Raw genomic sequence first — 12761 nt, 5'->3', positions numbered from 1 at the left:
CATAGTGTATAGCCGTCTTTCCAAAGACATCAACTTCGTCCACATTAACTCCTCTATTAAGCAAATACACAGCTAACGAATATACGTCATCTTCTTTTTTGGCGGGAAATGTTTTACATATTAACATTAATATCGTAGTTTTAAGATTGGTTTTAATATCAACATCCAACTGTTTCTCTAGTAGAAGTTTCGTTTTCACGGAATCAGCTTTCAAAATTGAATTGAAAATTTCCATCCAATCTTTTTGTAAACGTTTGTCACAGGAGAATCTTTCGTGGTTTTTAAACATCATTGCAATTCCAGCTGAAAGATCCATTTTAAGCAACCACTATGATACTGTTAATTTCAACAAAGGCTGTTGATTATAATGTTTGTCCATAACTATCAGTTATATTTATAGTACACTGTGTGCTTATTTCACCAATCAGATTGCAAGAATAATATGGTACTGATGTGTATTGTAAACGTGTTAATTTTAATACCTACCTACATGAACACATGGTAGTGTAAATGAAAACGATATCCTGCTAATGTTTAGGTTAAGCAGGCGTGTATCAATTAATCTCACTTTTTTATCATTGAAAGTCTAATACTCCAAGCATTTTAACCAGTTAGTTGATTAAACTTCTTACTACCATATTCAGTTGGAATCTTGCTCTCATCTTTAACATATTTTACAAGGTCACGTTTTCTCCGATCTTTACACTAAAGTCTATAAATGTGTACGGATTTATATATCCATTAAACATGATGCATGTAATACCTACAATAGGTTTTCAATATGCTGTCAGTAGCTATGATTATTTTACATCGTTACTTTGTCTTTGGTCTACTTGTGGTTTTTGTATTGGGAAACAATTCGTTGAGTCAAGCATCATCATCTTTTTTGTATTTTATATGTTAGTATTTATAATTTTTATATTGCACTGTTACACTATCGTTTAATGTAAGGTGAAGATTGACTTTCCCAGGATCGGAGCCTGTATTGTTGTTGTTGTAGTTGATCCCTGTCTATTTTATTTATACTTAGTTACTTGTTTTTTATTTCAATAAATCATAGTTGTTGTTTTGTGTAAGCAATGCTTCGAAAATTTTACGGACGCCATCACGAGTTGATTGACCGTTCTGGAATATCCGTTACACAGATGGTATCGGATATGTTCTCTTTGGCGTAACTATAATCCTATTCCTTTTTTCAAAAATGTGATTTATCGAATTAGACTATTTAGTGGCTTTGTAATAAAATAAGCTACACGACAGATGCTACATGTGAAGCATGAACTGCTTACCCTTCTGGAGCTCCTAAAATCACCCCCAGTTTTTGATGGGGTTCGTGTTCTTCGTGTACCCCTATTTGTGACATTTTGTTCACGCATCATTGTGAATATAATGGAATTTAGCAAGACTGTCGTACAAAAGAGAGGTTTAGCGCTATGAAATCAGGATTAATCCACCATTCTCCACATTTGAAAATGCTTGTACCAAGTCAGGAAAATAACAGTTGTTGTCCATTCGTTTGATGTGTTTTATCATTTGATTTTGCCATTTTATGAGGGACTTTTCGTTTTGAATTTTCCTCGGAGTTCCGTATTTTTGTGATTGTACTTTTTACATGTTTTTTTAGTTTAGTTGTCTTTTTATTTTACTTTTTTTGTTATAGGTAACATTATTTTCTTTTTTTTTAAACTAAGTTTTTCTATTTGTTGTTTACAATGTGCAATCTAAATTTGTACGTACATTACAATTATAGTCAAAAGAAAACTAAACACGTTATGATTTCGACAATTTTAACATTTTTAATTGGCGGAAATATCAGCTAATGCATTATCACTTTGTCATCAACAGAACAGATTTTAACATTTAGTGTACCCGGGAATGTATCTCGTGTGCATCTCTTTTTGTATGTTCAACAAAACCACTCCAGAATCAATATACACTTTTATTTGTCATGAATATTTAGATATACAATGTAAATACTTTGATTTGAAAATGATGATAAATATACAATGTATTGTTCAAATAGACATATGCACATACAGATATGAAAAAGGAATATAATATTATACAATTATTGACTTTTTATGGGTTCAAACAATGATTTAAAAAACTTTCGCTAGAAGCTGTTAAAAAATTGATATATCACCTATCTATATAATTGACAAATATATGAATCCTAGTCTCTAAAAGGTAAAACTGTTTTCCTATAAGCAATGAAATAATGAAAATCGCCATATGAATATGTGTCAGCATGTTGTGGCATCTCTTGAAATGTGTATATGATATGGTATTTGATTGTGTTCAACAGAGGTTGAATTTGTCAATCAATGCACACGACAAAAGTAATTTTGTAGTTTTTGAAAATCCATTGCTTTTTGCCATAGCATAGTGACTGCACGTGAATCCAAAACACCTGTCAAATTGATATGTGTATAAACTGCTACATACATGATATGATACTTACCACGAGGAGATACATGTGATTAGTTTCTAATTAAAACACGTTACCAATGACAAAAACTTTATACATTGAACTAAATGTAGTTTAAATGACACGTTCTTTTGACAAAAATGGTAAGCATATTTGTTGGACACCAAAATAACACCGAGAACAATAAACTGATTGTTAATTAAATTTGCAAAGCCTTCAAAAAAGAAAACGTATCCCAATATCATTCTCAACAGCAAGTGATCCTGAAACAACCCCAAAATCACACAGATCGTATGGTACAATAAATCTTAAAAAGCTGAAACAAAACGTCTGTAAAAATACAAAGCCTCACTAGAATATCACTTTATGAAAAAATCATGTTATTTTTGGCCATTGTTTAGATTGTCTATTGTTATGTTTGTCTTATTTTAATCGGTGTTGATTTATTGTGGCTTTTATTCTTTTATCCTGTGGCAATTGTTTTGTTCATGAATTGGATTGCAAGATACTTTTTTGAAATAAATTATTGTTTGAATATTCAAAAAGAAAATTCACCGAAAATACCAAGATATAAATCATTTTGTACTTAAGTAACGAATTTTTTCTACTTAATACTTTTTAGTGGCGCTAAAAACAAATCAATATACCAGGATAAAAAATTCATATTCACGCCAGACGCACGGAAATTAATATCTTTAACAAAGTTAAGAAGCATTACAATTAGAAATTGCCTGAAGCTTATATTTATAAAATTGAAAATAAAGCTACGGACGCATGAATGTATTCTGTTCATATTTTTTTCAAATAGGAGTACAAAACGTACATGTATGAAGACTCTATTGCTATGCTTGATAGTGCGGATGAATAAACGGTATTGGTTATTTTGTATTTCATTTGATTATTTAAAATTGATCATGAATAATCATTCAGCAACAACGTTCCAAGTGTTTAAAGCAATCACGTGCATCCATCCAATCTCAATAAGAAACTGTTTATATTTCAGCTGTTTCCGGTTTTTATTGTTACAATGGCGTTGTCAGTTTGTCATCAATTTATACACTGTATTATCCCTTTGGTATCTTTCAACTCACTTTTCTAAAATAAATTGGTAAACAGATAATAGTATGTCTTTTGTTTTGTTCAAACATCGTAGTCAATATAATTAAAATTGAGAGTTGAAATGGGGAATGTGTCACAGAGACAAGAACCCGGTCATAGAACAGACAACAGCAGAAGGTCACCAACAGGTCTTCAATGCAGCGAGAAATTCCCGCACCCGGAGGCGTCCTTCAACTGGCCCCTAAACAAATATCTATATTAGTTCAGCATTGTTCAGTGATAATGAACGCCATACTAAACTCAAAACTTGAATGTTATGCGACTGTCATATAAGTGAGAGATTTAGCTAGCTATAAACAATGTTTAAACCATCATTTTGTACTTACCATTTAGGATTATGACAGTTATAGTCCATTCGTTTGAGCGTTTGATTTTACCATTTGATTCGGGACTTTCCTCGGAGATCATTATTGTTTAGATTTTTCTTTTTCATAGTTTAACGAACCAAAAATAATTAGCCATTTATACTCTGAATCAGATCTTGATAAAACATAAAATCAGTCGTAACAAGTTGTTCCTACATTTTATAAACATAAAATATATAGGGTTTGTCGGTTGGACCAATATGCTGCCTTGTATGGATTTTTATTTTGTATGTGATTAACAGACCTATCATGTATTCAGTCAATTGAAATAGATAAATTTTTCACACTACGTTTCGAAAAGGGAAAAGAGAAACAAATTTCACAATATTTTAATGTAATGGTAGTCTGATGATAACTTATCTATGAAAAGCTAACTACACGATGTATATGTATACACTATCAATTAGAAACGTGTTGGCTGTGTTTGCGTCAGTATATATTCACACGTTTATGTAGAGCAGTAACGATTAATAACATTAATTCTGTTTCAAGTCTTCCGGTGATATTTGATTTGACACTTGATAAACAAGGAATTGTTAAACACACTTCTTTTTTGTTTCATCCCTTTTGTACTATTATATAGACTATATCAATGCAGCGTTTCTAAAATCCTGGTTTTCTGGTGATCGCATATTTACGTTTAATGCGAATGTTTTAAGAAAATAATTTGTTACTAAGTTTGGTTACTAAATTTAAAGCGCATGAATACAACGATTAAGTGTCGGCTATTTTTTTCTAAATTGAACTATTTTCGCAAAAAATTTAAGGCATTTAAAATTTGTTACAAAAGTTTACTGAAATTTGTTTTTAAAAGTTAAGAAGGTTTTGACAGAATTCCAAGAAATTTGTATGACTTCTTCTTAATGACAATGATGTAGTTTGAGTTTTTAACTGTTTCTTGTGAAGCATGGTGCCAAGGATTTATCTGAGACAATATCTGAAAAAGTTTAATTTCCTGGTTCCATCTTTCAACGGCAATTATGTTTTTATTTTGTAAAATTTTAAGTTTCAGTATTAACAAGAGTATATATTGCACCAGCTATGTACAAAATATAATATGGTTCTTACTCATTAACATATTTAAACAGACGAATTCGAAGCTGATTAAACACTCCTTCTTAAATTTCTTCCAAGAACATATTATAATTTGAATGTTCAATCACCCAAAAATGATGTTGTCCCATGTAACAACATAACCATTCTCAGTAACAAGAAGGATGGTAAAGGACAATTTAACTGATGAGCCACAAAGGTAATCTTCTATATGCCAACCATTGCATTTAATATAAGTTATTAGTATCGTATTAAATAAATCTCAATACAGTATACAGTATTTGAAATGAAAAGACAGGTTTATGACTTTTGATTACAGCAAAGAACATTGTGCAATTCTTGTATTATAGTAGATGGTAACAGAAAGGAATATATTTTTGAATTTTCATTACCTAGGCAGATTTTTTATCTTACAAATACCTTTTTAAAGAAAAATGGCATTGTTTGTTGATATCTTCCAAAATGTGACCAATTTGTAATGATGTATTTTTCATGAACAATGAAATAAAGGAATTGTTTTGAAAAAATAATTCCCTTCTGTTACCAACTCGTTACTCAAGATTCTTCTATGTTACCGACATATCGGACAATTATAGTTTAGTATATTTCATAACCTTTTGTATAGTAAATGGCTAAAAATAAATAAGTGGCATTTGGTAAAATATTGTAGGATATAATAGTAAACCATATAATAGTATCTTTAACTTATTCGTTGTTCCCATTTGAAACTTGTTCAATTTGGTTCACTTTGGTAACAGGAAAGAACTGGAATTTGTGGTAGCATTTTATAATTGCCATTGTTACCACATTCAACAATTGTTTGAATTACAGACAACAGTTCCTGAATCCTCAATGAACTATTTAAACGCAAGTTCTAAAGACATTTTCTTTTTTTGGTTTTTCCTATTGACAAAAATTATACATTTTCAGATATTGTCTTATCTACATTTATTTTTTAATTGACTGGGAATTTTAGTGTTCCGTTAGTCACCCCTAAAACAAACAAGACAACATTGCTGTACCACTCCATCTTTATAATATAAATGATAGTTCAATTTCATTACGACTGAATTATGTTTTTGTCTAGACCTTAATATATAAGAATACATATTGAAATACAAACTCTTTTTCAAAAAAAGAAGCTTATTAATAACTCTAAATTTTGAAATTTTCTTTTTACCCTCAAAAGTCGCTTAAATGATTTTATCATGATCTTGACAATTTTAACAAATGATTATTTTATATGATGAAGTAGAAGAGTGTCACTTTGAATGTTTAAAGCAGTTTTTGACATGGCATGCATATGTTAGCATGGTTAGATACATGTTTGTAGTTAATCAGATAGAGAAAGCAAAGCAAAATTAAAGAGAGGCGAAAGATACCAGAAAGACATTCAAATTCATAGGTAAAAAAAAATGACAATGCCATGGACAAAAAATGAAAAAGACGAACAGACAAACAATAGCACACAATATAGTAAAATATGGGAAATTCATATTGGCTGATCAACTTTCATTTGCGGATGTTCACAGTTGTTCACCATGTTTAAGACGAGACAACACTCAATTAAAAACATTTGATTAAAAAAAAAGAAAAAAAAAAGACTTTAATTCATGGATTGAAATGGGGACTGCAACTGTAGGAGAGGTAATACTATGCAGTAAGGGCATGTATATAGAAGTTATTGTAACCGGTATGGCAAGGTTGTTTTTTTTTAAATTCAAACTCTGGACAAAAAAAAATCAATACAAGAGCCGTCGAAATTATTTTCGCATCTCAAACCAAACGAATCTACATCATTTCATTAGATTAAAACATAAACTTACACATGTTACAGAAGACCACTAGTCTTAACAAAAGTTAATAAAGGTAATTAGCTGTGCGAGGAACGGAATCAGTGTAAAATGACTCTTATTTTTACACCTTTTTTAAAACTTATTATAATCTGATGATCACGATTCTCTTTATAATTGGATTACCTACATTGAAATGAACATACTGTCAGAAAACATGTGTGATGCTTTAACGCTGTTGGCTCATGTTTTGTGTTGAAGATCAGTAACTGATCATGAACTGTTGAATTTTCATGTGACTTTTCAAATCATAGAAGTACATATAATTGGGCATTTCTTAATGCCAAATGTATTTTTTATAGTTTGATTCTTTGTCAGAAATGTACTTCATTTGACTTTCAAAGAGAAAAAATACTCTAGAAACACAGTTTTGTGATAACGACGTCTAGAAAATTACGATACAGACATTTTAAAAGCAATGACATTTCTTTTTAAGGTATCCAGCAAGAAATTCTGAATTGCCATGCATGTCATAGTACTATTGAAATTAAGCATGTCTGCAAATAGCCTATAATATAAACATGAGGATGTGGTATGATTGCCAATGAGACAACTCTCCAAAAAAGACCAAAATGTCACAGAAATTAACAAGTATATGTCACCGTACGGTCTTAATAATGAACAAAGCCCATAACGCACAGTCAGCTATAAAAGACCCCGAAATGACAATGTAAAACAATTCAAACGAAAAAACAGACGGCCTAATAAATGTACAAAAAATAAACGAAAAAACGAATATGTAACACATAAACGAACGACAACCACTGAATTACAGGCACACACATATAGAACGTGGCGGTGTTAAACATGTTAGCGGGATCCCAACCCTCCCCTAACCTTGGACAGTGGTGTAAGAGAACAACATAAGAACGAACTATAAAAATCAGTTGAAAAAGGCTTTACTCATCAGATAAAATTACAAATCCTGCAAATATAAATGGACGTGGCCGGGTACTTGAACATCCCAACATCAAAAGACACAAAGTGCAGATATGTAAGATACAAAACGTGGTGTGTTATACCAATGTAATATGCACACCCCTCATTTTGTTTATCCAGTCTAAGACACAAGTTGTTAAACTACAAAATAAAATAGCAATAATAAACAAAAAAGTCAAACAGCAAGACATATTTTAACTTACACCAATTTATAATTATACGATCTTTGGTTGAACAAATAAATTTTATAGAGTGACATCTTTTAATTTAGTAGTATACATCTTATTGTATTTAACCTATTTGTGTTAATCTGACATGTCTGAAGAAGTGCAAAATCGAACATTTGATTATAACATTTTCTCTACCCTATGCATCATATATGTACATATCCCATTGTGAGAAGCCTGTAGCATGGTGGTTGTCGTTCGTTGCTTTGTATTATATATGTGTTTCCCTTTATGTATACTTAGCTTTTCTGTTTTGCTTTTGAAGTACTAGTCAAGGTTAGGCAGAGATTGCGCGCCTTCTTACATATTATACCTTGCCACATTCATTATGTTTGTTTCAAAATTCAACAGCCTGGTGGTCGCTTTCAGATTGTATCATAAAATTGAGAATGGAAATGGGCATATTTGATTTTCGTTTCCTGTGTTTTTACATACATTAATATTTAGATTTCTTTTCGATTCTGGTGTTTTACATTGATCTGGTTGTGGATTAACATCTAAGAATTGAAATCATTAGTATAACAATTATGAAAATCATTGTAATAAATTACTTTGCTCTTCATGGGCCCTTTAATTGGAATAAAAATATCTTTGCATGTAAGGGCTTTGTAAAGCCTGCTATATATGCGGTACGAGCTTTGTTCATTGTTTTGGCCATTCAGTGACATAAAGGGGCAACACTCTATGTGTAATCTCTGATAGAGAGATGTCTCATTGGCAATTATCATATTTCTTCTTATTTTCATATTATGCAGAACACTATATAAATATACTTTTTTTCTATTTACAGCAGATTATAAAATCGAATTTCACTTGTCAGTCACCACTGGTGTTTTTGTCTGATGTTTTGTTTATTTTCAAATCTTGTTAAGCCCAAATTAAAAACACAATTTCTTTTTTTAATATAATTTGATTCACGTTTCCTTGAGTAATATTCTAATCAGCGAACGCCGGAAAATTGTTTTTTTTTCTTCACTTTTGAAAAACGAAGGACGAACTTCCCTCATGATAAATACATCCGATGATCAAACGATCTGTATCCGAATGCAGCCTTGGTGTCAGTCATAACACGCTGAAGGTTATAAAGCTCACCCCATTTTTGCGTCTTTGTTAGTCTTGTATGTTTGGTGGGTTTTTTTAATTTTAGTTTATTTATATGTTTTAAAGTTTAGAAGCCAGTTAATTTTCACTGAACTAGTATACATTTAGGGGCCAGCTGAGGCCCACCTCTGGTTGCGGGATTTTCTCGATGCAATAAAGACTCATTGTATGTCTTCGGCTGTTATCTGCGTTTTGGTCCCATTGGCAATACTACAGTACTTGCAACCTTAGGCGTTACTGTTTGACGTGAACTTGACTGATCGGTGAATGATCGGTGACGGATGTTTGACTGATCGATGAGTGATCGGTGATCGGTGACCCATAGGATCCGTCAGATAAGTCAAATAACCTATGTGAGAGTTACCCTGACAACTGTCACCGATCGATCAGTAAATTAAATTTATGCACGGATCGGACGGATACGTATATATTTAAAATTCTTATGTAAACCGAACTCCACAGTGTTTACAATTGATGAACGCGGACCTCTACGAAGACACCTTAATTTACACGTTATAATTTGTAATAAAATTAGTTGCAATACAAAAGTAAAAATAGTTTAACAGAATAAGATGCTAAGTGGGCACTCAACGTTGTGACAACGTTGAAATTTGGTTGAAATATGGTCGTGACGTTGATCGACTTAAATTCAACGTTGATCTAACGTCATGGTATTCAACGTTGACTTCACAACGTTGTTTCAACGTTGAATTTACGTTGTTAAAATCAACGTTTAAACAACAACGTTAATTCAACGTTGGGTTAACGTCAGACAATCGCGACAGAAAAATCTTATTGTCAAAATTGAAGGGTACAGATATATGGGATGAGCAGATCGAACAAGGAGCAGTGCTGCAGTATTATAAACGATTGGATAATAAGTGTCTAATTTAGAATTTATAATACTTATAAGGGGGTCCACTGACTGCCATAAGCGTGAGGGGGTTTCCTCCTGTCATGCTTCCATGATCCCTATATAATCAATCATTTTTCCCACAAAAAAGGGGGTAGACCGAATTGCATTGTTTATGCATGGAAAGGAGTTTTGGACAAGAGCAAGTGGTCAGGACTCTGGAGACATCACCAATAACAAATCGGCTTTTACAAATCAATTTTGTTTCGTGTTTATTTTTTAAGTGTCTTTAAAAAAATCAATTCTAACCAATTATTAAGAAGATCTAATTTTGGTTTATTAACAGTGGCGGATCTAGAAATTTTCATAAGTGGGGGCCCACTGACTGACCTAAGAGGGGGCCCGCTCCAGTCACGCTTCAGTGATTCCCTATATAAGCAACCAATTTTTTTCCCAAAAAGGGGGGGGGGGCGGGCCCCCTGGCCCCCCCCCTAAATCCGCCTCTGATTAATTATCTTTATTTTGGGAGATCTGAAAACCTGTTCATACTATTTTAATTATATGTATATCTGTGTAAATATGATATATTCTTAGATTATATTTTTTTTAATCAAATCGATTTTTTTAATTGCTTTCATTCAATTAAATAAATAGGTGAAATTATTCGGTATATTTATTTAATTATTTTTACCGATTGATATTTAATATATAAGCTTAAAATATCATCGATGTACAATGTAATCATAATAATTGAGAAGTTTTTTAATTTTCGCGGTTTTTCAACTGGAGTTCCGAATATTTACATTTGGATGCGCACGCAAGCACGCGCACCTCTTTTTAACATCCGTTTAGAAAAATTTGAAAATCATCCTCGAGAAATTATCGCACCAGACTGATGAACAAATAGTGAAGATCAGTGAACAACTGCGTCTAAGGAATATAAAGAAGATAGGAGACTTTTCTGTATAAACCTCTTGATATTAGGGTAAGTCTATTTTACAGTTAAATTAACGAAGAATCATAATATAAACAAACAGAATCAAATTATTTATCAGATTATCTGCATGTTTACCTTCACAGAAATTATGAGAAGTTCTTATCTTACTGAATCTAATTCAGTTTCATGTCGAAACATGATTGCATATATCCTCTAATTAGCAAACTAACATAAAACATATCTAGCCATGCACAGAGTCAGTAATATCAGAAAAAGGGGGAGGGGGTGTCATCGAAAACTAGCCATTCGTTCCAATACAACTCGATATGGTGTGTCTGTCACATATAGAAATGGTCAGTTCTTAAACACTGTTTTGGTCTTTTAGATTTTTTCGTTAAATATCTCTCATCTTTGATAGTTTTATCTGTATATGAACATTATGGTTATTGCAAAACACAGATCTGGTTTAAAGGATTCATGCTTTGTCTTGTTTTTGATGCAAGCTGGTACAATTGTTTCTAATGAACATGTTGTTTTCTATGATTTAAAGTAACTGTTTTATAATTGGTAGAATTTGATAACATTTCCGGCTAGTAAAAGTACACAACTTTATTTATGTAATTCAAATTTATTTTATTCCTTTTCCATGCTTTCAGATGCTGTTCTAATCTGCCACAAAGAGACACCAGAATCCAAAATATCCGAGCAGTGATCAGGACATTTGAAGAGTGCCCCACAAAAGGCAGAAGGAGTTTCTAGGCAAAAAGAATAAATCATTAAAATAAAATAAATTTTTCATTTTAAAAACCTCTTTTTTTTTTATTTCTATAGTTAATTTAGTGCCAGTTAAAAAAGGCAGTGAAATTTAGAAATACTTTATTTGGTGCATCTTTTTTTCTCTGGTTTACTCAATTGTATCGGGTGTATAGAAAATGATTGAATGAGTAAACAGCTTGGTGATGGTATGTTTTGTTCCAAATGCTTTCAAGATAAATTTAAAAAAAAAACATACGGTATACCCTCAAAAAGTCAAATTTCAGATCAACAAGTATCAATAAAAATGAAAAAAAGACAATAAAAAAGAAGTAAATACATGAAATATTGGATTACAAAAACTTGAAATGAGAACATCTTTTTTTAATGGTCCGTCTATGTATTCACATAAAACAAAGGAGGCATTTTGTGTCACTGTGTCAAATTTGCTGCATTTACATAATTTTGTATAAGTTGGAAAACTTGATCAACCAGAATCAAACCAGTGTGCTGTAGTAAGTTTTTCTTTTTTCCTTTGCTTTGAGAAATTGATGTGCTAGAAAAGTAAGCTTTGTTAATATTGATATATTTGGTTTCAAATAAAATTTTGATATTGTAACTGTCTCTTCTCTATGTTTCTGATTGTTATTCTCTACTATTCTCTTTTGGAGTCCCTTGTTGAGAAAGGAACTGTTGATGGACACTTACTTGAAATAAAACTTGAAAGTGGCTTTTTCATTTCATTATTCAGGTATCTTGTTATTGTATTTGAACACGTGCCAATTAGGATTAATGTACACCCCAAAACCATCACTTCAACCAACCCACAAATGACCCAACTACAACCTAACTCGACCTGATTTCAACCTAAACCAGACCTGATTTCAACCTAAACTCGACCTGATTTCAACCTAAACCCGACCTGATTTCAACGTCACTGGACCCGATTTCAACATGTTATCAACGTCAAAACAACGTTGAAACTGCAACGTTGATTCAACGTCAGAATTTCAACGTCATTACAACTTTCAAAACTAACCCAAATTTCAACGTTGTAACAACGTTGAAGACTGACTTTGGATCAACGTTGATACAACGTTTTGTGCCTGCTGGGTAATTAGAGCGTTAAATTG

At 31.9% G+C, this 12761-nt stretch overlaps 1 long non-coding RNA gene across 1 annotated transcript; it reads left to right on the top strand.

Moving 5' to 3' along the window:
• The first annotated feature begins 10277 nt into the window (after positions 1-10277).
• Positions 10278-11682, top strand: LOC139527877 (uncharacterized). The gene is made up of 2 exons (XR_011665476.1): positions 10278-10923; positions 11532-11682. It is a non-coding gene; the product is annotated as an uncharacterized lncRNA (long non-coding RNA).
• The last annotated feature ends 1079 nt before the right edge of the window (positions 11683-12761 follow it).

Source organism: Mytilus edulis, chromosome 6 (genome assembly GCF_963676685.1).
Source record: "Mytilus edulis chromosome 6, xbMytEdul2.2, whole genome shotgun sequence".
Lineage (NCBI taxonomy): Eukaryota > Metazoa > Mollusca > Bivalvia > Mytilida > Mytilidae > Mytilus > Mytilus edulis.
This window is presented reverse-complemented; position numbering and strand designations above follow the sequence as displayed.